Source organism: Poecilia reticulata, chromosome 2, assembly GCF_904066995.2.
Source record: "Poecilia reticulata chromosome 2, P_reticulata-male-v2, whole genome shotgun sequence".
Lineage (NCBI taxonomy): Eukaryota > Metazoa > Chordata > Actinopteri > Cyprinodontiformes > Poeciliidae > Poecilia > Poecilia reticulata.
Genome location: NC_088831.1, coordinates 21,030,579 through 21,053,806, shown reverse-complemented (window position 1 = coordinate 21,053,806; position 23,228 = coordinate 21,030,579). Strand labels below are relative to the sequence as shown.

The window sequence follows — 23,228 nt, the reverse complement described above, 5'->3', positions numbered from 1 at the left end:
CACGGTGCCTCATATGATGAGAACATAAATAAAAAAACACTGTTGAAATTATAAACAAAATCATTATCATAAACGACTGGAACGAAGATGAGAGTTCATATGTTCCAGTTATTAAGAAATGGGATTTTACTTTAGTGGTTTAAAGGAAATCAGTTGTCTGATTAACAGAAAAGGCTTTGATGAATAGCACGTTTTTGAAATATATTTTGTCCACTTAAAAGTACCTGCATGTGAAACATTTTACCACCAACTCATACTGCTTGTAAAACCCGTGGAGCTAAATGGAACTTAATCATTTTTTGTGATTAAAAAAATTAATTATCTAAGCGGGTTTATCCAATCAGATCACCTAAATGTCGTGCTGTTAGACTTCTTGCACGCACCGAGCATCTTTGAGACTGCCAAAGCTTCGGTCAAAGGCCAGCGCCGACTAATTAGATTACGGCTCACTCGGGCTTTCATAATACCAGACAGACAGCTGACAAAGGCAACCAGACAAAGAGTTTTGGAGCCTCGCGGAGCAGTACAGGATGTTTAATTAGCGTCTGCTTTCCCAGGAGCAGAATTATGAATGAGCGTAGGAAACGGCAAATAGTGAATGACGGACAAGCAAAAACTTTACCAACACTCTCAGAGGAATGGCTTTAAAATGTTTTTATCACAAGTACATGTCGAACTTAGACTTATGGCCACGTAGAGTGCAGTCGATTTTTCTGGTCGTGTTTGCCAATGAATAAAAAGGAGGAAATTCTTACCTTGCCAGTAGAAACATTATTCTCCTTTGTTTATGAACTGACACATTTCCTACCCAGTTATACGTAAACCGGCTGTGCGCTTCACTGGCACAGTCAGGTGGTTCTCCATATCGATGTTTGAAATGCTCCGCAGACTAAACACTCACAATTCTGACTTCACTTGGTGTTTGACGTCTGCTACGGATCTAGCCAAGTTTTTTCTACCCATTGAGGCCGTCCTGCATGTTTTAGATGTTTTCCTGCTTCAACACGATTGATTTAGACAACTGCAGTTCAGTAAAAGCCTGTTGATCAGCCATCAATTGAAATCAGGTGTGTTGAAGCAGGGAAACAAATAAAATCTGCCGGGCTACAGTTGAAAAACATTGGCATGGTACACCCATCTTGAAAACTGAAGGTTGTAGGCTTGATACCGGCTTCCCTGGTCGCGTGACGATGTGTTCCTAAGCAAGGCACTAAATTGTGAGTGCGAGCTTTGAATGAACAGTATGACTGGGAAGGAGGAGGTTTTCCTAGTTTTTCAGCATGTGTCGCCATGGCAACTCTATTAATACCAATTTTTCTACAGCTCTGGCTTCTAGGAATGTCCTCTAAAAAAAATCTGATATGAGAGGACAGATCCCAAATCTTGAATGTATCCTAGAGAATACTTTGGGGTTATTAAAGTGGTTCTGGTCGCAGCGTTAAGGATCACTTTGAAACATAGTAAAACGATTATGGAAGAATGGGTGGACGCCATGGAGGAGATTGCATTTTATAAATTACATTGTCTGAAAGATTACAACAAAGACGAGAAAAAAATAGAGAGAGCCCATCCAGGGAACTTTTCTGGATCAGTATTCGATATCATAATAGATGTTGAACAGATCGCAGAACATGATAAACAGATTTCCAATCATCTTTATCTGTATCTCCTGCAACTGTGCATTATTATTTCACGTTGTAGAAAATACTTATGGCTATGTTAATAAGCTTGTATAACAACAGCTCTAACAAGAACTATTATTGCCCATTAATTTGTTCTGACAGTGTTCTTATTTTTTATTTTTTTAATCACTACAAATTTTAATTACAACCAAAAAAAAAAAATTTGAAAATATTTTCCAAACAGATTTACCCCTTGATTTATTGTTCTGTCTGTTTGGAGTCACACCAAGGGAGAGAGAACAAAATAAATCTTTCTGCTTGTCTTAGTTCATGCCAAAAAGATAACAGTGAACTGGAAACCTATGAAAACACAGCAGCAGAGACACGCTCCACTTCTTTCTGTTGGATCGAAATCAAAAGAGCTCGACAAAAATGTTACAAAACACAACTAAACTAATGACAGGGTCTAGGCTCATAAAATTATTAAGTACATAAACATGTTGATGGTAATATTTCTTAAAAAGTATTGATACCAGTCAAAGTGGATTTGGGAAAAAAAAACATAACAGTTTTGACAAATGATTAAGAGAGAAACATCTGACCCACAAAAAAAGAATCAACACCTATACGAACAACTTCGCCAACACGGCAACCCATGTGGCTTCATTATCCATGTATGTGTTGCAGAGGAACGTTTTCAACATGCAGTTTAGAGACCAGATTCTCTCATTTGAAAAGATTCCTAGCTCTCTCCTACAACCACCACACGAGTTCCTGCTGCTGATTTAATAAACATCCCCACCTCCATTAACAAAAGTATTTCCCTCTACTATGATTACTCCAAGCAAACTAATAACTTTGCAAGTTATTGATGGGGCAATAAAAGCTTTGCAGCAAATGTTAATCAGTTTTATTACCCTGCTCATGTTGATAGCGCTGGTTCATTTCTAGAGTAAACAGATTAGCTTACTGGAACCTGTCCTCAGTTTCTTGAGAACAATCATATGCATTTTCCAGCTTGACGCGGATTTTCCTCTTGCTGTTGAGTTTTTTTTTTTATAGGTAAGACGTTGGACAGAATCAAAACAAAACTTCAGGATTTAAACAGCAGCCTGGCACCAGATATTGAAATGTTTACTTTGTATCTTTTGTATCTGTTCCAAAAGCCTGCTGATGCTGGTTCTGGATGTTTTATGTGGCCTTGACACATAAAAAAAACTGTTTGGGAAAAAAAAATAATAATAATAATAAAAAAGAGGGTCACGGGAGTTGCTTAGTCACTCTTTAAAACAACAGTGTAAATTAAATTGAAGTTACAGAACGGCCACTCTTTCATTTTGAACAAAGTGAGACATGATTTTCGATCTGAAGTCCGTTGACATGACGACAATAAACTCACTTCCTCTCTTTCTAATTCTTCTGTGATGTTCAAGATGTCTCATGTGGTTTAATCTGATACATGAATTCAGGTTGTTAGTTTCCCACATTTACTTTTTGAATTTGATTTCGGCGTAATTACAGCTGCCACAAACAACCACAAACCTCAACCATCAAAATTTGGATTTTGTACTATCGCGCAAGAGAAAGTAGTGCATGATGTTAAATGTACAAAGCAAGTTATTTAGCTTTCATGAATTGTAATAAGAATTTTTTTAAATTAAATTTCAGATGTTGCGCATCTTACATGATGCTATTCTTTTGCGTATATATCTATTTAAAGGTTTTGAGTGGAAACCTAAACAGGCAAAACTTTAAATACAAGTTAAAAATGAGATTGAAGTAAATTTCAGCGTTTGGTTTGGAGTTCCAATCCAGCTTCTTTTCAAAATTTATGATGATGAAGGAGAGATTATTTGAGTTTCCTGTTATTCTCTTATCATGTCGTATGGCACAGAAATCTCTTTTAGTTGAACTGGGACTGGGTAAATATCTATTCTGAAATAACTCAGATCAGTTCAGGATAAAATATTAAAAAAACAAAGCAAGTTTATGACATCCCAAATAACCTGTACAAACACAATTAATGGGACCGTAATCGAACTCATTTGAAAACCGATTTTTAAATATCTAACCTTCAGCAGGCACGAATACAAAGGTACCGAATGACACGGTCAGCCAAAGTAAATCAGGAGACAAATGCACCAGTCTGTCTGACGAATGTGGATCTCATGCCAGTTTCCATTTTTATAAATCTCCAGGCGATTACTAGATAATCCTTCACCCTCAGGCAGAGCAGGTTTCAAACCGCAGCATCTCGTTGGCCAAGACTCTGCCTGGTGTGACCATGCATCAGGTTTTAGAGACAGAAAGACTCTGTCAAGGACAGCACTGGATGTGGCATTAATTTAAACACACATTTGTGCACATTAACTCAGAGCAGACAACGGATCGGATTTTTGCAAGATGGAAAGATTGTTGGTTGAGAACGAGAAAGCTTTGAACTTTCTGTCTGTCTTTCCAAGGATCTTTGTGCATAGACACAGAGCAGAAACCCCACCTGCACACTGACCCAAAAACCTCCATCTCAACCAAACAATCCTGCCTAATCTAATGATATTATTTACTCAGAGAGGGAGTTGAAATATGCTCCTTCTCCAGAGAGCTTAGAATTAAAGGTGGGCAGTAACAGGCTGTGACTCACAGTTCAAGTATTAACTCTGTGTCCACAGCTCGAGAAACGGCAGAAACGCGCGGTACTCAGTCGACACAAGATGAGTTATCTGTGCTTTCACACACTATTGAATTACTGCATCAAATCCCTTTACTTACAAGCAATCTAAAGGGTATTTTTGCTCAATAACGGAAGAAAGATTCCAGTAACTTTGCTAACAAGAAAGCGCCCAAGGATTAAAGTGAAATATCCCGTTGGGTAATCTGAACAAAAAACCTCTAATCTGGAGAGATTTCAATTTTAAGTTTGTAAGACTGGATTTGTCTCGACTACATTTTGTTGTTTTAATTTTTTTTAACACTCTACTTCTGAATTTAGGTAAGAATTTGAATAAACAAGTTTTCATCAGTCAATCTCGGAGGCAAATGTTTTGATACTGACAGGAGGAAAAATACTAGAAATAAAAACTTGTGGCTCTGCAGGAAATGAGAAGTGTGCAGAAATGTGACTTTGAATGGGCCACTTAACAGTGTCTTCGGTCAGTTACAGATAACAATCAGAGGGAAATAGAACGTTACTCAGAGACGACAGCGCAGAGTAGAAATGATAACGCTAACCTATGTTGATGAGGTCATATTGTGACCTCAGGTTTCCCAACCATTCCCTCTGGAAGAGTGAGTTCATTTTCGCCAGCACAGGAAATCAGTTGTCTGATGCGATTGGAACGTTATTATCAATCCTGCAACATTTCACAAATTAATCGCATTTTCTAAATTCACCAAATCGCACAATAGCATACCAGCCCGCATCATAACGCTCAGTGGAAACCAGCCTGTTGTTCAATTCAGCAGAAAATGCTTTATTACAAAATTTTGTTATTACAGCAACATGTTGAGTAAAATTTGTTTCCAGTTGCAGAGTAGATTGTTGACTATGTTTACTACAAACACAGAGTAGAAGGAAGTTAACATTGTTCAGTTATGTGTTGGTTTGTTTTTCACATGTCATGTTGTCACCTGAACATTCACATACATTGTTTCGTATTGTATGTCTTCTTAAAGAGGCGGCATTTTGTATTTTTCTAGACACATAGTAGCAGTCAAGTAACTGTTTTAACTTCAGTTGTTATAAAATGCTGTACATATCAAATATGATTTAAAAGAAATTTTACTTCCTAATTTAACGATTTGAAATTGGACCTCTGTCTCTTTGGTAAACTCCTGTTCTTTGTGAAACTCCGCCTTCAGGAAGTCATCACAACATGGCTCCTCTATTAACCCTTTAATCACGTTTTTACCACTGTTGCAAAGTAGCGCCTATAATGAGCTCAGCAGATGTTCCACCAGGTGTTTGCTAATTGCTGTTGACTAGTCTGAAGGAGCCGAGTGTGGGAGTAGCAGGGGAGACCTGCTCTGTGAGTTGGAAACTTGGAAACTGCAGCTTCAAAAGCGGGGCTAGGTCCAAGTACGCATTTTGCACAGCTGAATGGCTGCTATGGAAATTATAGGATTTCTCAAACATGCATGAACGAATCAAGGTAACGCTCCAAGTATGTTTTTGATGAAGGAATAACATTATAACATGATGTAAAGCACAACATAATACTGTTCCTTTAACCTTTTACCTTTAGCATTCCCATTTCCCTTTACTTTTAGATCAAGACTGCATTGTATTCAGCATAGATACATTAGTCTCCTGTTTCATTCAGTTTCAGTCTAACATAAAAATAACCTCAGTAGATTTTGTTTCGTTGTCACTGGTTACATACATAGTTAGAGCCAGAAATGTTTTGCTCTCAGGACAGCATGCCTAAAGAGCTGGCAGATGATGGAGAGTCTCATTAATCTAATTTATTATGGCCATCATCATCCTGAAAATAAACTTCATCTCGTACTCTGTGCGTATTAGCTGGCTCTCTGGTTCGCTGCCAACATGGTATTAGTGCATCGGATTAACTCTGCGTGCTAATGAGGTCCATTTTTTCTGCACGGAAGAAAAACCAAATGTTGTGTTTCAGAACACTGAGCGCTAAGAGGGCTAAACGTTGGAAGCGTAAATCGGGTTAGGATCAACGAAGAGAACAGAAAGTGACTCTTATTCCTCCAAGAAAGTCAGTGATGGAATAATGTGTTTCCCACTTGAACCGCACACATTCTGTGTTTGGTGTTAAGAACATGATTCTAAGTCCAGTTATGCTTGGCCAGCTGTGGGATACCTTTCTTTGGCCATTTGCCAAATCTTTCAATGGGAGCATCGCATTATATTCCTCTTGAGGCAGAGCTGAAGGGGGAGATGTAGGACAAAATTAAAACTAAACACTTAAGAACAAGAATGTAAAAATCACAATTTAGGAGTAAAACTCTGTTTAAAGACCCCGAGTTGTTTTTGGAAGCAGTGCAGGAATCTTGCACTTTCCATGAATAAGCAGCTGGGTTATCGCTGTGTTGCCTTCAGTAAAGTGTCAAAGCAGCTCAGAGAGAAATGCCTCCCGTATTATAACCTCCTCTCTTGGTTTACAGATGCCTCTACATGTATATTACTTCATCTGTGCATCATCACAACTCAACTTGATGTAACGTTTATATGGAGAGATTTTAGCCAATATCTCAGAATAAAAACAACTCGTTCTCTGTTAGCACTCAAAACAATTGGTATACATACATCTAACGCATAAATGGTAAGTGAAATATTAATGAACTTTTAAAATAATTTTAGCAAGATGGGATGTAAAACTTTCTTTTGACCACCATAGGTATGGTCAGTTTTCATTGCGTCCTTAAAGGTTTTGGCATCACTGGCCTTCCAGCTGGGTTATCGCTGTGTTGCCTTCAATAAAGTGTCAAAGCAGCTCAGAGAGAAATGCCTCCCGTATTACAACCTCCTTAATGTGCATCATTAAGAAAAGTCTAATAACTGTCCCAAATGCAGCAGTACTGCATCATTCACATTTGGAAATAATAAGACGATAGACTATATTCATTTATAATATATTGACCTTACTGTTATCTGCTGGCTTTTCTTATAAATATGTAGAGCTGCACAATAGTTCACAAATGCATTGGCTTAGAAATATTGATATCTGAAATGGTGTTTGGTGTTGGTTGCTGCATGCCATGTTTTGCAAATAATAAGTACAGATTATATAAATCAAGATGCTAAAGGTCACTTTAATGTTTAGTGAGAAATGTGTGGATTTGTACCAATTCTTATCTTCAGCTTAATATACGCCTGTAGAAATTGTTAAGCTTAACCATTGCCAAATTTCACATGTAAAAACCGAAATGCTTGATTAAATTTGCATGATTTAACCGGCTGACATGTAATTCCCCTCAAAACTCGTTTTTACAGTGTACAGTTCAGCATACAGTCTCTTAATTTTCGTAGATAAATCAAAATGCTGTCACATTCCACCGTACGGGAAGGGAGGAGACGGACACGTTTGGAAGAGGAGATTTTTATTAGAAACCAAGTTGAGTTATGGAAGGCAAAGTGAACTGAGCCGGAAAATAAACAAAGGCTTGGTGAGATTGATTAATAGAGGCAGGAAAACGACAAGCAGGCACGACAATCAGGAAACCAGAATCTGGTGTACGACGTGCAAGACACTACGGAGCAACACGTTCATGTGATTGAAAAACAACTTGAGGCTGCTGCTTTTTACACTTTCCACAAAGTGTGTTTCCACTCATTGTTAAAGGTAGTTTAGATAACAGGATGTAACTTATGGTTGCTTAAAAATGCTATTTTTTAACAGAATCACAACAATGTCTTGAAAAAGGGTTTGCACCCTTTGTTTTTACAACTGCAAACTTTAGTGTATTTTCTTGGAAATTTATGTGACAGATTAATATACTATTGAAAAAAAAAATCTGAAAGGTGTGGCATACATTTTTATTTATCTTCCTTTATTCTGATATCCCTAAAAAAAATAGACATGAAAACCTCCAAAGAAGACATGAGCACAACTTCCTACTTTGGAAAATGTAAACAAAAATGGAGGAGCTTCAGATTTTGTTGGTTGTAGTATTTTTCTTTTGTGTTTGGTAAAAGAGCACGAGCTATTTCTGCTGCTATCGTTAAACTCTCACCTAAGTTTTGGTCGTATTTACCCAGAATGCCCTACTTTTTGACCAAAACAAGACCTAGGTTTTAAGGTGGAACAGAATTTACTTTTTTGGTCCAAAATCAAAGTTTGATTGCGCATTCCCATCTCTCCAAACGAACCAGACTTTCTATCTAGACAAACCGACAAGAGTTCGATTAAAGTGGACCAAACAGGGCTGGTGTGAATGCGCCCCAATATGCTTCTTCTCCTAAACACACTCCATTTTTTTGGAATTATAATCACAGCTCTCCGGTTTTAAATATGGCAGCACATTATCGCCCGAAGGAGCAACGTCTAGAAAACGGGTTCTTCCACAGAAATTGTATCTGTTCTGACTGATTTAGAGCCGGTCACATGGAGGATGAGGGCCACTCGTTATGCAAGAAACGCCTCCAAATACATGAACTTTTCCCCCACAGGAGAGAAATGGCGCTATGAGGTATGTGACATTCTCAGTGATTATGGTGCATTCAAGGAAGCGGGTAATATCCAAAACCAACAGTCGCATGTGTTATGAATCTGCAAGTCAACAGAAGAATCCCATCACTCACGCGTGATGAAGTGAAACCAATTAGGTGAGGTTATTAATGCTGCTGTTTTGACAGAATATTTCCCTGCTTGAACTTCATCAAAATCTGCCCCCAAAACACCACCCATTATGGCTCATATTCAGACTGATATAAATCTTCCCCAGTTAAGGGTTTCTCTGGACAAAAAGAAGGGCTTGAAAAGTAAAAAACAAAAAAAATGATGGAGAGCGATTCCTGGAAAGTCACCGGGAGAGAATAAAGTGGGTCAACAGCTGTCCTTAAGCACAAAAAGACCTTCAGTTGCTATAAGTTTTCAAGATGTTCCTCCTCCCCTGCTAAAATTTAAAGCCCTGGCAGTTGTCAGAGGTCTCCTCTGCAGAAGAATAATCTCTGTAACTACAATGTTTACATTGGTCTCATATTAGCTTCGGTCGCCGTAAAATCTGGTGTTAGCGCTCATAAACAACCTGCATTCCAGGGGGAAGCTCTTTGAAAGAGCGCCCACTGCGCTCAACAGAAGTGATGAGGACAATCCCGCTGCTGCCAGGGCTTTGATTGTTCCCTTAAAGCAGTGGTTCTTAACCTGGGTTCGATCGAACCCCAGGGGTTTGGTGAGTCGGTCTCAGGGGTTCGGTGGAACCTCTGCCGCGGAGATAAAGACACACTTGTGTAAAGTTGTGATGATGCGCCGCTTTGCCATCACTTGCTCCAGAGGATCGCGTTACATTGCTTAGCCAATCAGAGCTGCGGAGCAGCCCTGATTATCAAGAATGCAAGAAGTGGTTTCTGTATGGTAAGTCAACAACAAAGCACTCGCATTTTCCAGCAGCCATACTGTTGATGTATGTGCTGCATACGTGTTGGAGCTCTGCTTGGGTTGCTAAGTAACGAGCAGGGCTTTATTGCTGTTGCTAGGTGAGAGATAGCACCTGCTGGTTTGTCATGTTTCATTCCAAAGGTTTTAGAAATGGCTCATTGTCTAGACACCAAAAAACAATTGGGTGTTTCTTTTAACCTTTTATGTCCTTAATTTAAAATCTCCACCTGGATATTTTTGCTTATTTTAACTGTTCGCAGTTCTTTAAATGTCCTGTGAGTAAATATATTAACCCATTTATCCATAACAGAAACTTCCGATAACTAGCAAGTTATTTTCTCAATTTACCGTCTATTAAAAGAGCGACCCTCAGATTAATTTCACTTCCTGCCGCGGCGGGAGTGAAATTACGGTAATAGCCCGATATTGGCTGGAAATCACAACGTCTCCCCTTTCAGAAACAGTTGGAATTTTTCAGATGGCTCAAAAAAGTCTGGCGGAAATACGGCACCACAAATTTGTCTGGATCGCCTGCGCCCTGTTAAGGACTTGAAGGTTTAAGCGCTTGGGATGTTTTTAGAAGCAGTAGAAACCGAAATGGAAGTGCAAACATGTACAAAATGTGATTAGGTCCCCTTTAAACTCTAGGTGACCTGAGAACATATTAGTTACGTGAGTTGCTTAAACACAACAGGTTTTTATTCTGTACCTTAGATCCACCTCCACCCTGTCTGCTTTAGGTCCTAAATACAGATATGCACTAATGTAAGCACAAAACCAGGCTGAAGTGGAAACATCCCACAACCCTCCGCTGCAGTGTTTCGAGGAATGCAACAAAGTGTGCATAGGATGGTGTTGTTTTACTGAACAGCTCAGAGGTGAAGCGTCTCACACAGAGGGAATGAGAAGCAGAAGTCTCAGATCTGGAGGACGTTTGTGGGGAACGGAGGTTAGAGAACACTGGCAGCGGCACGACCACAGACAATCCCACCGGGTACAAAAGCCCCTCTGGCAAAAACCCCACTGAGGGCAGGAAAGCTTTACGCTTCTATACTATAAACTTCAATGAGATTCCCAAAAGTAAACGTCTGCAGAGAAAGTCCAGCTTACAGTGATACGGTTAAGCACTTCACAATCCTATGAAAAATATCTTTGCTGTTTTTTGCTAACGTTAGGTTACAAAATGATGCATGGCTAAAATGGTTCACAACTCAGCACACATGAATCAAATGAATATGTCATTAGCTGCGTTTCCTTTAGAAATGTGTGCAAAATGTTGACAATACGCTACTAATATCGAAAAGAGCACAATTTCAAAATTGTGCTGTTTCTGTTAAATAAGAAACACAATTAAGTTTGTTCACGCGATGAGTTGTTAAAAACCATGCTGCGCCATCGTCCTCTTACCACTTCCTGTTGTCTTCTTTGTCTTTTCCGTCAGTAGTAGCATCCAGGAGTTCATCAATTTGTAACAGCTGGGAAAAAACCCAAAAAAAAAACGCTTCATCCTAGAGCAAAAAGTTTGTGTTTTTGAATCGCTCATGTTTCCACTGAACAAATGTATTTCCATAATTCCAGTTTGTGCAATTGGTCAACTTTAGAAATTGATTATTCCAATCATTCCAGCATAAACACGCCTTAAATTTCAGGTTCTGAACCCCGAAGATTGGAGTTTGGTACCACTGACCACCAGATTCTGCAGTTTTCTAATCTTTTTCACGTAGAAAGCAAGACTCTGGTTGGCAAAGCAGGAATCCCTGAGACATTATGTTGAGAAAAACAATTGTCCGTTCTAATATTCTGGGACGTATTCGGGTCAAACTCTGCTCAAAGATCCTATTACCTACAAAAGCAGAGCAAAGCCGTGCAGATAGTCAGAGGCGTTTTAGTGCAGCATAAATATGTTTCTGTCTTTGGAAACACGGGGGAATTAGTAAAAATAGACTTCATCCATTACCTTGGCTATACTGAGCTTTAAAGCCTTAAAGAGTGTGCAATCTCTGTCAACTATGTATTTTACAAGAGATGCATCAGGTTAATATGACATTTACAAAAGAGTAGTCCAGGTGTCCAGATGTGCATCTCCTAGAGACAATAGATGCTATTTAAACGATGAGTCACGAAGGAAGAAGCTATCATTTACATCCCTGTTGTTCTCTTTGCTCTCTTCCAGCTCCGAACAGTTTTCATTTTTGATTTAATCGTTGGATTTAATCATTGACAGACACTCGATCTAGTGGCAGAGGTTATGAGTCCTGGTTCGATTCCAGACCTTTGCATCATTTCTTACATTCCTTCTCTATTTCTACCCACTTCCTGGATAACTGCTGTACATAAAGGCGACTAGGGCAGCAAAATCTTGAAAAAAATCAAATCATTAAAGTGTCATTTGCCAACTGACACCTAATAATAAACAGTACAGGTTCAACTTTTTAACCTTCAGCAATATTTTAGGCAGCCTACATGGCATACATTTAATGAGAGGATGTTGATTTCAGACTTGAAACTTGACTTTGACGTGGAGCAATGATCTTTAGACCTGACTTGACCTGGACTTTGGGGGGGGGAATGCACTCTCCGAGTAATTTTAGTTGGATGGCAACACCTGGGAAGGTTAACGGGCGGTATTGTGTATTTTCCAGACCTATTGTGCCATTTTATAGCATTATCAGGTAACTATGCTTTAAAAAATAGCTTAAAAGAAAATTGACGTCGCATTTTGACACTTTGAAATTAGCTTCCGTCTCTTTAAGAAGGTCCTACTCTCTCCGATACTCCGCCTAAACACGTCATCGCAACAACGCCTTTCTAAATGCGATTTACAACGGTTATTAGCAGAGTTGAACTGGGAAGGAGCTACCATTTTGAGACTTGCAGTTCCACCAGGTGTTTGCTGATTGCTTCTGTCTCTAGTCTTTTTATATTTTTACTTAGTGCTAGATTAGCTTGGACATCCTAACCCTTCCTTCAATAAATTATCATTTAAAAATGTTAAAACTGCCATTTGTATTTGTAATGGTGTTGAAAACAAGATACATTATTGAATAACAATAATAGCACTTCAGGCACGAACTAAACGAAGGAGCACAGTACCGTAATGTATTCATCGTCATCATTCTCACTCTTCCTGTTTGTCATTTAATCCTTGTCGGCCGGCAGCTCCACCTAATGGCGTGGAGTGATATAACACTACATAAGTAACGCAACCATATTTACTAAATTTGGTTTGATGATCTGAAAAACTGAGTAATAGAGAGGTAAAAAGGAATTACTAAATTCTGTTAGTAATTTCTTTACCAACAGAAAGAAATTAAAAATATACACTTTTTTCTTACCTCTAACACTTGAAACAATGAACTTCTTGCGATTTTCAGATGAAATCAACAGCATGACGTTCAGAATCCATCGATATTCCTGCAGAACAATTAGGAAGTTGACATTTTTTCAATAAAAAAAGGCCCCTTATTGAGAAACAAAGGATTATAACTTTCTAATGACATTTTCCACAATATTTTGTCAATGTCAAAGTCAACAAATAAAAATGAGTCCAACTAAATGCTCATAATCTGCCTGGGGTTCCAGCTATTTTTTAATAATGTTTTTGTTTACATACTGGAATCTGCAAGACATCATAATCCCTTTTATCAGTGCATTTCCTCTGAAAGTCTCTCAATCATAACAACACTTTTTTGGGGATGAAGCAGCTCCAGTCCTGAGCCAAAGTCTGCTCTCTCCCCTCCACTCCTGTGGAGAAAGCTGTTGATGAGAACGCCCCCATATGGTTTCCGTTTCATTCTGGTTCCGCTTGCAGTGTTCATCTCGGATAAATTAAAACAAAATAATGACTGAGATGACTAACGCCAGTTAAATGCAGTCGGAAATTATCCCTTGAGAGATGAGAGGGGAGAGGGGTGATGTGAAAACAAAAGGAAAAAAACAAACAAAAACAAACAAAAAAGACTAACGCTGAGAAAGCGTTTATAGTTATATTAGTCACCTCCGGTGGTGGTTTCCACCCCGATTTGGAAAGCGCTCATTTGAATTTCCAGCAAAGTTAAATACTAACAGGTTTTGTGAAATTAGGAGAATAAAACCGAGACATTAAATCCCTTGAATATATTGAAGGAGTAAAGTGAAGACATTTTTGAAAACTAAAAACAAGAACATTAAGAGACCATGAGCATTAAGAAAGTGAGATTAGATGTTATCAAGCCAAAAATATGAGAATTTTATTGAAAATGAATAAATAAATGAAAAATTAGACGAGGGAAAGCAGAGAAAGTGAGGCTGGAACTAAAAAAGAAACAGTAATGATGGTTCTTCAAAGCCAAGAACAGTCATTTAAAAAAAATACATATTACATTTATACCATAAAAAAGCTTTAAATTCCTGCTAAAATCTGATTGTTTTGGGACAAACTCCCTGATCTGCATTCTGTTCCTCATTGAATGACTCCATCCCACTCTCACTGGGTCGCAGTCCCAAATTGTTTTACTTTTTGTTTTAAAACCCTCCGGAAAAATAGCAATTTCACCACAAAACATGCGTGATTTTTCAACAGCTAGACAGCCAGACAACGACGCTCCAATAACCAAACTTCTTTCTTTTTTTTTACTTGTTTATTGAAGAGTGGCCTCTGACTACGGCCCTAATTTTGGCCATGGTAAACTGCAACATACAAGACTTGGTATTAGCTAACGAACATCGCAAATTAGCCGTGCTTACTTCGAGCTAACATTAAAAAAAAATTCATAAATGACTTAAACGTATAAATTACTCACACCACTGCTACACAAAACAAAGAGACAATTATTATTTTCACAATTAGCCAATACTTACGAACAAATCTTGTCTGAAACACAATGTATTAAGATTATAATCAGCTTAATTTCACGAACTGTTCGAGTTACGTTCCACCATCTTGAATCTCTTTTTTTTTCTTTTTTTTTGTAGCGCCACCAAACAATGCAGCCAAATATCCACCAGGGGGAGTTCTAGTGCGGTTTTCAAAACCTCGCTGGTCAGGGGAGCACAATTAGCAGCACAATGCTAATTTTACATGCTAGGTGTTTATTGGACGATTTGATCTACATTCACTTAAATAATTTAAAATGTGAATATATTAACACTTTTTTAATTAATGTATTGTTTTTCATTTTTAATCAACCAACTAATACATAGGGTTGTTTTTTTTAAGGTTCCGTGACATTGGACAAATTCTAGATTGTAAAGAGCAATGGAAAAAATGGCTGACGCATATTTTTCTCCAAACTTTATGCCACTCTATTCTCCAGATCCAGGGCAGTTTGTGTTTTATTAATAAGTCATTCATTCACGTGTTTGCTGAGAAAAGTTTAAATTAAAAATTTTTTCTTCTTCTACAGAGCAGAACATTTTTGTCGCTGGGAGTGTCCCGTTTCTTCGCTTTTCATTTTGCAACTATTTCTTTACTTTGACTTTCTTCGTTGAACCAAATTGATTTTCTTGTTACAATGGCAGCTGTCATAAAATGTTAAATATTAGACATTGTCGGCATGTTTCCAGGCACGTAGGCAGCAAAGAGAATCCCATGTAACAGAAGAAGTATGGGGTGAAAGGGGCTTAAAGTTTATGATAGAAAGTTAATTGTGGAGTCATGTAGCTAAGGCTACATACCTAATTATACTGCATAATCAAAACTCTACCAATAAGGTCATCAGATTTATAGAGAAAGTAGTAAGTCTTTAAAATGTAGTAACATTGTGACCCACATCCGTCTTAAGAAGGGGGGAGGTCTGAACCACTTTTTCCTTCAGAATTTACATTTGGAAACTAGCATCCATCAAGAATATGATGTTTACAGTTTTGGACGGTTCTTTGGCAACATCCGAACCCCTTACATACTGATTTATTCAAGCACATAATGAAGTGATTTCTTTTCTTTCTTTCTTTCTTGACGTTCCTTTTAAAATAAATGACTTGCAGAAACATCTGTGGCATGAAGCTGCCATTATCCTCCTTCCCCGTGTTACCGCCACTCCGCCCTGCTCCTGCAGCTCCTCTCCACAGCGGCTTGTGCTTCGGTCGCTTTTCCACAGGGTGTATATATACATAGGCTCACATGTCTCCAAGCCACCAACCAAGGGTAACCACAGTCCCAGACTTCTCCCAGGAAAACCCTTCATGTGGCAGCTCCAAGAAGAAAGAGACTGGGGTTTTTTTAGAGATGCTAAAAATAACCTCTAAACTTGTTGGCCAAAGGTGCTTTTTAAAGGAGAAGCAGTTAATCTCTGAAGTAACATCAAGAGAGTCTGTTTTGTTTTCTGAAAAGACAGGAAAAGTTGGAGTTATGTCATATACCTACAGTGCATTTACCTGATCTGACAGCAAGATTTTAAAGTCATCATGAAGCTTCATCTGGTTTCTCCATAAATACTACCACCATGCAAGAAAAACTATAGAGAACAGTTTGCAGAATGGTGCAGCAGCTTGATTCATATGTCAAATGTTTTTTTTTCTAAGCTCAGCGTACTGCAGGGAGACATGGTTATGACCTTAAAACGGGTCGTAATGTCTCTTTGAGAAGAAAAAGGACGATTGTTGGTTCTTGTAGGAACTGTGCCCTGGACAAGCCCCCATTTCTGCCTCACTCTGACCAATTAAAGTGGTTGGAGTGAAGCAGAATTATCTGTTGTTTGGCTTTGTTTGGGTTTTTGTTGCAGCAGAACCTAACCCTCCCAATTGATCACAGAAGCCCAAAACAAAAATCTTCATCATCTAGTCGGTTCAGAAAAGAAGACAAAAAAGCAAATTAAATTGTCAGAATCAGCCACTGAGTTTTTGTACATTGTAAAAAGAAAAAAAAAGTGATTTAATGTGCCAGTAACAATCTCCATGATAAAACGAGGTGTTACTGAAACCTCTGATTGAAAACTGTCTTAAAAGGGGCAGTATTATTTAAAATGTACTTTTTTGAGCTTTACAACATGTTATAATGTTATTCCCTCATCAAAAACATACCTGGAGTGTTGCTTTGATTCTTTCATGCATGTATGAGAAATCTGCTAGTCTCCCATGGCAACCTTTCAGCTGTGCAAAACGCCTGGCTGAACCTAACCCCGCCTTCAAGGAGTAGCTCCTCCTCTGAGCTGCAGTTTCCAAGCTGCCACCTCACAGAGCATCCTTCCCCTGAAACGCTCCCCTTCAGCCACTTCAGAGTAGCCAACAGCAATTAGCAAACACATGGTGGAACATCTACTGAGCTCATTAGAGGAGCTACTTCTTAGTGCAACGCCTGTAAAAACATTAAAGGGTTAATAGAAGAGCCATGTTGTGATGACTTCCTGAAGGCCGAGTTTCAGAAAGAGCTGGAGCTTCTTAAAGAGACAGAGGCCCAATTTCAAGGTGTTAATTAAGGAAGTCAAAAAATGTTTACGTCACATTTGATGATTAAAGCATTTTTATGCGTTACTTGATTATGCATTAGATAAACTGAAGAATTGTTTGGCTACATTTCCCAAGAAACAAATATTGCAGCACAACATTAGCTGAGCTACAGCGTCCAGGCATTCCTCTCATGTCACTTTTACAGCCCGCTGCATATAAATGTTTAATGTATGCGTGCAAACGGCTCCACAGTGATAAGTTACTGCATGCACACCAGCAACTAAAAACTGCAGCTCTTGTTGTTTGCAGGTAACAATGCATCTGTCTCACACGCTCCTATTTATTCATCCATTGCAGATGGTACTGTTACTCTATAATCTTAAAATAAAGACAAAGTTCAACTATAGATTCACATATTTCCATGTACATAATTGCACCTTTAAAGTACTTGCTTTTTCACACTTGTGCTAAGCCTCTTTTTCAATATTATTATATTTATTATTATATTTGCTAATATCCAGCACTTTGGACAGAGTAGTTTGTCAACAAGCAAGCGTTTTTTCCCCCTTGGGAATCAGTAAAGTATTTTCTGATTTTGAATCCCACTTCATCCGTTTGATTGGACTTTTCCTGATGCTGCTCCGGTCTGAAATCTCAGCATCCAGAGATGACCTGTTTGATTTCCCTCCCATGGTCCTTGAACATCCCAGTTACGTAACCCCCCGTGTCCTCTATGTAATCCTTCCACGGTCGACTGAGCGGAGATCGCACACCAGCGTCCATCCTGCAACCCTGCTGTTGCGTAAGCCTCAGGTTTGGCAGGGACAACCGTGTGGAACCTTTGGTCTGGCTCAAACGCATCAAGAGACCCTTCCCGTCTTTGTTAAATGAAATTTAAATGCCCCGGCTCAGTGGATGAAGCTAGCCTCCCAGGGAAGAGGACTTAGTGTAAGTTTCACATCTTACGACATCTTTACGGAGAGATTGCACTGAAAATACCTCCATACGTCTCCCCTCAACACCAAGGATTGAGAGAATGCCAGTTTTCTTTTGTTGAACCTTTATGACGCATGTATGAAGGAGGAAAGTCTCACTGTATCATTTGTGATACAGGAAATTTTGAGATTTGAAGTTTAAATGTAGACATGAGCAAAAAAACAGGATAGTAAAAAAAGTAATACAAGCTCAGAATTATTAAAAGACTTATCAAAGTGCATAATCCATGGATTTTGGAATAATATGTCAGCCACTGGACTTTTTGCTTTGTATTTTTTGTGTTTTTTGGCAATTGCTGGATAAAATGCTTTTATCCAGCATTTTTAAATCAAAATACTTTGTCCTGATTGGCCTTTCTCCAGGAAGAGTCAGTACTATGAGAAAGTGAATTATTTCCTTTCAACTCATAAAATTTTTTATTAGCCTGCTAACATATTAAATAAATCGATTTCAACATTTGTTTAGGAAATCAATGAGGAGTCATCAGAAACAATGAAAGGAGGCAAAGTAGCAAATACATGAAAAGTTTGTTAGAAAAATAGCTTCTTTAAAACGATTAGGTGGAGAAATAATTACCCACTGGGTTGAGAAAGTATTTGTGGACACATTTCTTCTGTTGTTGCTTTTTGTTTTTTTGGCACACTTGAATGTTTCAGATCATAAAGCACATGTAATGTCAAGCAAAGTTGACCGGAGTAAATACTAGAGGTGTGCCAATCGATTGGCCACTGATCATACTCGGCCGATTTTCGTGAAAAAGTGTATGATCGGTGATCGCCGATCATTGTTTCTTGTTGCCGATCACACAAACTGATCACCTGCATCTCATTTCGCAGCCTGCCTGTGCAGCTGGTCTCCTCTTTCCTTCACACTGCGCAAACGCGCAGCAACAAATCCTAAGCGATTTGTTGCTATAACGCACTGAGTGAATGGGGAAGTTTGCATGTTGCGGCGAAGCACGTGGGGTGAAGCACGTCAAAATGCATCAACACAATATGGCATAAAAACAATGCCATACTTGACGGAGTTTGGCTACATCGAGGCTCACTGCAGTAAAAAAGACATGGGGAGGATCAGATAGCAGGTAAAGCAGCGCACAGCTACAAACACTCACCCGGATTAGCATGACGGTCAGAAAGCTAAACAAATAACCCGAAAAATTATTTAAGTCTTCGAGCTGCGATGTAAGACGCTGGTTCTGCTCTCGCTGTTGAACCGCTGCTACGCGCTACAGGTAGTAATATTTCAGACGGGTCGCCGCTTCTGCTCCACCTGGTAGTGACTCTCACACCGAACCTCTGCTTAAAGCTGCAGCATCCAACTTAAAAAATACATTTTACATACGTATTCAAACTTTCGCTGTCCTAACATGAGACAGACAATCTCAAAAAAAAAAAAAAATCGATCTCCTCCCTGCTCTGAATAATTACTCCGCTCAGTCAGAAACAGCCAATCAGAGCTAGCAGTAATCAGCTAGCCGCCATGCTATCAGGAAGTTTTCATTCAGTAACTGGATTGTTTATGGTAATGGATCCTGTATTTGCCTTTGAATTTTAAGTTTTATACTTTAATTTTTTTGGCAATGTTGAGAGGTTTTATTTTGGCTGTTTGCATTATTTAGCCTCTTCAGAGCCTTCATATGTTTTCAGTCTATCAAAGATAGTATTACCGATAGCAGTACAATTTGCACAATGCCAGTTTTGTTTAGTTTTCTTCTTGGAAAAAGTTATTAAAAACAAGTTTTTGTCTAAATTAAAGTGAATTCATGGTTCCTTTTTCCACATAATGTAACCGGTAGTGTTTATGATAAAAAAATAAATAAAATAATCATGTGATCGGTATCGGTGATCGGTCCTCATGGGTGATCGGTATCGGTATCGGCAGGAAGAAACCTGATCGGCACATCTCTAGTAAATACAGAATGCAGATTTCAAGTCCTGGTTTCATTTATTGGAAAAACATATACAACCAACTTGGGCCTAAATGTGAAAAAAGAATTGGCCTCAAAAGTTACTACCAAGTTGTTGCCACCATTGGCAATAATTACCATCTTCAAAGATTTTGAATTAACTGGAAATCAGGAATTTAAAGAGCTGTAGGGGATTTTTGTTGGTTCAGTATATTTCTATAGCACTGATTCACAAGGAACTTTACAAAGCAAATATCCCGAATTAAATACATAAAGACATATGAAGTCAATTTCATGCAATCACATCATATAAACTACTCTCATCCATTCTAATTTCTGATTCTAGTTATAAAAAGATGTAGCCAAGTTCAGTTTATCATCCAATTGGTTAAAAAACTGTTTCTAACTATGTTGTTGTTTTTTGTTTGTTTTTTACTTCACAGTGGAAATGGAAAGACGTTCTTTTAGAAAACGGCCGTTTGCAGCAACCAAACTGGCAGCTGGATGAGAGCAGAAATCAGGGTTTCACTAATTCCCTCGAGTCGTCCAGGTTGGGAAGAAGAAACAGCCCTGGACCATCACATTATTACAACAACCTTGGAGTGCTAGTATAATATTCTTTTTTGAAACGCTGGTATTATAACACCAGATGTAACACACGCCTTCCAACAGGGAGTCTTTGTCCAGTCAGTCCGTATAATATATGCCCACAGATGGTTTTTTGGCTAATCTAAACTGGGTCTTTGTGTTCTTTTTGGTCAGCGGTGATTTTTGGCTTTTGTAAGATTTAAAGCCTCCCTGACAGCAGAACATAGTGCTTTACCCACTCCATGCACATAAAGCATGTCATAATCCTGCCCTAATCACCAAATTAGATGAATCCCGGCTATAAACTGAAAACAACTCTCAGAATAACCACATGGATCTCATACTCACTCGAGTTGGAATATGTGAGCAATCTGCAAAAATACTGTTAGTTTTATTAGAGATTATTATAAGGACTGTCCACATTAAATATCCAATCCGCCGAGAACCCTCTAAAGCTTGATGGATAAAAAAACAAAAAAACTGGTGCCATGTTTTGCTAAGTTCTCATGTAGTGTAATTGTTTTGGAGTAGATTCAAGGACAAGCAAGTATAAGAAATTCTTTGGGTTTACCTGTGAGACCCTTGGAGGAACACCAGCCGTTTGGTAAAGACAGTCAGGCCTACAACAAGGAACATTTCTGTGATTTTCATCAGCATAAATCGACCTTTTATTGCAGCAGCAAAGTCAATGTTAGACTACTAGAATGCTGCAGACTCAAACAACATCTTAACATTTAAATTATTAAAGCAATAAATCAGAAATAACAATTTATAATCCGTCTTAACACATAAATATTTTGTAATGGTCTACGGTCTTGAAGAAGACATGATGAAAAGAGTACAAATTTGACCTGAAAAAATGTTTAGGACCGCTGTATAAGAAAGGCATCACATTTAAAGTAGCAGTATTACAGCAAGGCCTTTCTAAACGCGATTTACAACCGTTATTAGCAACTGGGAAGGAGCTCCTATGATGAGACTTGCAGTTCCACCAGGTGTTTGTTAATTTCCTCCTGCGCTCTTTTTTATATTTTCACTTAGTGCTGGGTTAGCTAATTTGTTTTCCTTCAATAAATGAAATTATCATTTAAAAATTTTAAAACTGCCATTTGTATTTGTAATGGTGTGGAAAAATAAGACACATTATCGAATAACTCGGTGCATTTATAGCACATCAGGCACGAACTAAACGAAGGAGCATAGTACCTTAATGTATTCTTCAACATCGTCATCATTCTCACTCTTCCTTCTGTTTGTAATTTATTCCTTGTCGGTAGCTCCACCTAATGGCGTGGAGTGATATAACGCCACATAAATAGTGGCCTAACTACCTTCAATGCTGTAAATATCAAACATAACTCAACACAAATTTGACTTGATTATTTGACGCCTTGAAATTGGCCTCTACCTCTTTAAGAAGCTCCAACTCTCCAACACACTTTTTCATCAAAACAAATTGGACTCTTGCTTTAGGAGTCAAGGTGCTGAGTTTTAGAGCAGCGGATGTCGGCTTGAAACAACTTCAACACTGACAAGTTTTTTTTTGCTTTTTTTTTAACATAACACGTTTAAGTGATTTCTCCTGCACTTTCTTTTATGTAAAACAGATTTCATTCAGTCTCACAGGTTCCAGGACTGATTGTTCAGCGTAGATTTGAATCTGTTTTCACTCGTCTTAATCAGCTGTGCTCAGAGATGCTGCCAGAAAATTTTGAAAAGAAAATAAGGCGTCAGATAGATGTGAGTGCTGCTTGTTTTTCCTGTTTCCAGATGGTGAATGGGGGACGTAATTGGGTCAGAGATGTTTCCGATTTTCTTCATGTTCCACAAGAGAGCGAAAGAAAAAAATAACAAAACAAAAAAAAGTCTTTGTGGAAAACCTTTTAAAGCTCATAAACGCTCTGTCATCTAACATCATATTAACTTTAAAATTTAAGGGATAAAACACATATGAAACGGTTTATAGTGTATTCTTAGTTTTATTGCTATTCTTTATAAAGGAATTTTACAAAGAATCTGCCATTCTTTACTAGTCTATATGCTAACAACTTCAGCAAATAAAGTGAGAAATCATGGATAAAAGATCAATACATTTTGGAAAAGTTAATCAGGATGAGACGACTGAAACAACTTTTGTTTGCTTTTTTAAGACTTTACAGTTGGTGTTTAGGTATTGCTAACAATGTCTGCCAATAATACATAATTATCTGGACATATTTTCAAATCTCCTGTCAATTATAACTCAAAATACGGTGAGCCGCTGGATGACTGCCTAGAACCAGGCTTAGCAAGTTTTCTGCAAGAAACCCTGGGCCTGACATAAACTCTGATGTGCAGCATCAAAGTTTCTCCATACCAGTCTTGTCACGACGATAATGGCGGACGAACTCAGTGAAGAAATCCTTTGGTTTACCAAGCAAATGCTTCAACTTTAAAACTCATACCTCACCTTTTTAATCTTCTTGTCGAACATGACGAACTCACTTTAGTGTGTAGCGATTAGCACAGTTATCTCAAAAGGGTTCAAAGCATCTTGTAACACACTGAGCCTTCCTGTTATCCGATTCAGCACTTGCTCTCATAGACCCTTTTATTTCAGTTCTTCTCTGCTGAGTTAGTTCCATACAAACCATCGACATTTAACTTGACGAGGGCTCATAGTAAGGCCTTAGGTGGAATTGGGTC

General features: G+C 38.4%; 1 protein-coding gene and 1 long non-coding RNA gene across 3 annotated transcripts in view; one reads left to right on the top strand and one right to left on the bottom strand.

The window, feature by feature from the left end:
- arhgap20 (Rho GTPase activating protein 20) overlaps positions 1 to 14,646 on the bottom strand; it is an 89,026-nt gene extending 74,380 nt beyond the window's left edge. The window contains exons 1-3 of one of the 2 annotated variants that reach the window (XM_081600263.1): positions 14,525 to 14,646; positions 13,021 to 13,099; positions 11,093 to 11,160 (exon numbers count right to left, since the gene is read on the bottom strand). The gene's annotated coding sequence lies outside the window, so the exon portion shown is untranslated. The remainder of the gene's footprint in view (positions 1 to 11,092; positions 11,161 to 13,020; positions 13,100 to 14,524) is intronic. The other variant, XM_081600274.1, reaches the window with a different exon arrangement.
- LOC145549055 (uncharacterized) overlaps positions 1 to 20,505 on the top strand; it is a 66,007-nt gene extending 45,502 nt beyond the window's left edge. The window contains exon 2 of the long non-coding RNA XR_014084981.1: positions 20,399 to 20,505. This is a non-coding gene — a long non-coding RNA (uncharacterized LOC145549055). The remainder of the gene's footprint in view (positions 1 to 20,398) is intronic.
- The last annotated feature ends 2,723 nt before the right edge of the window (positions 20,506 to 23,228 follow it).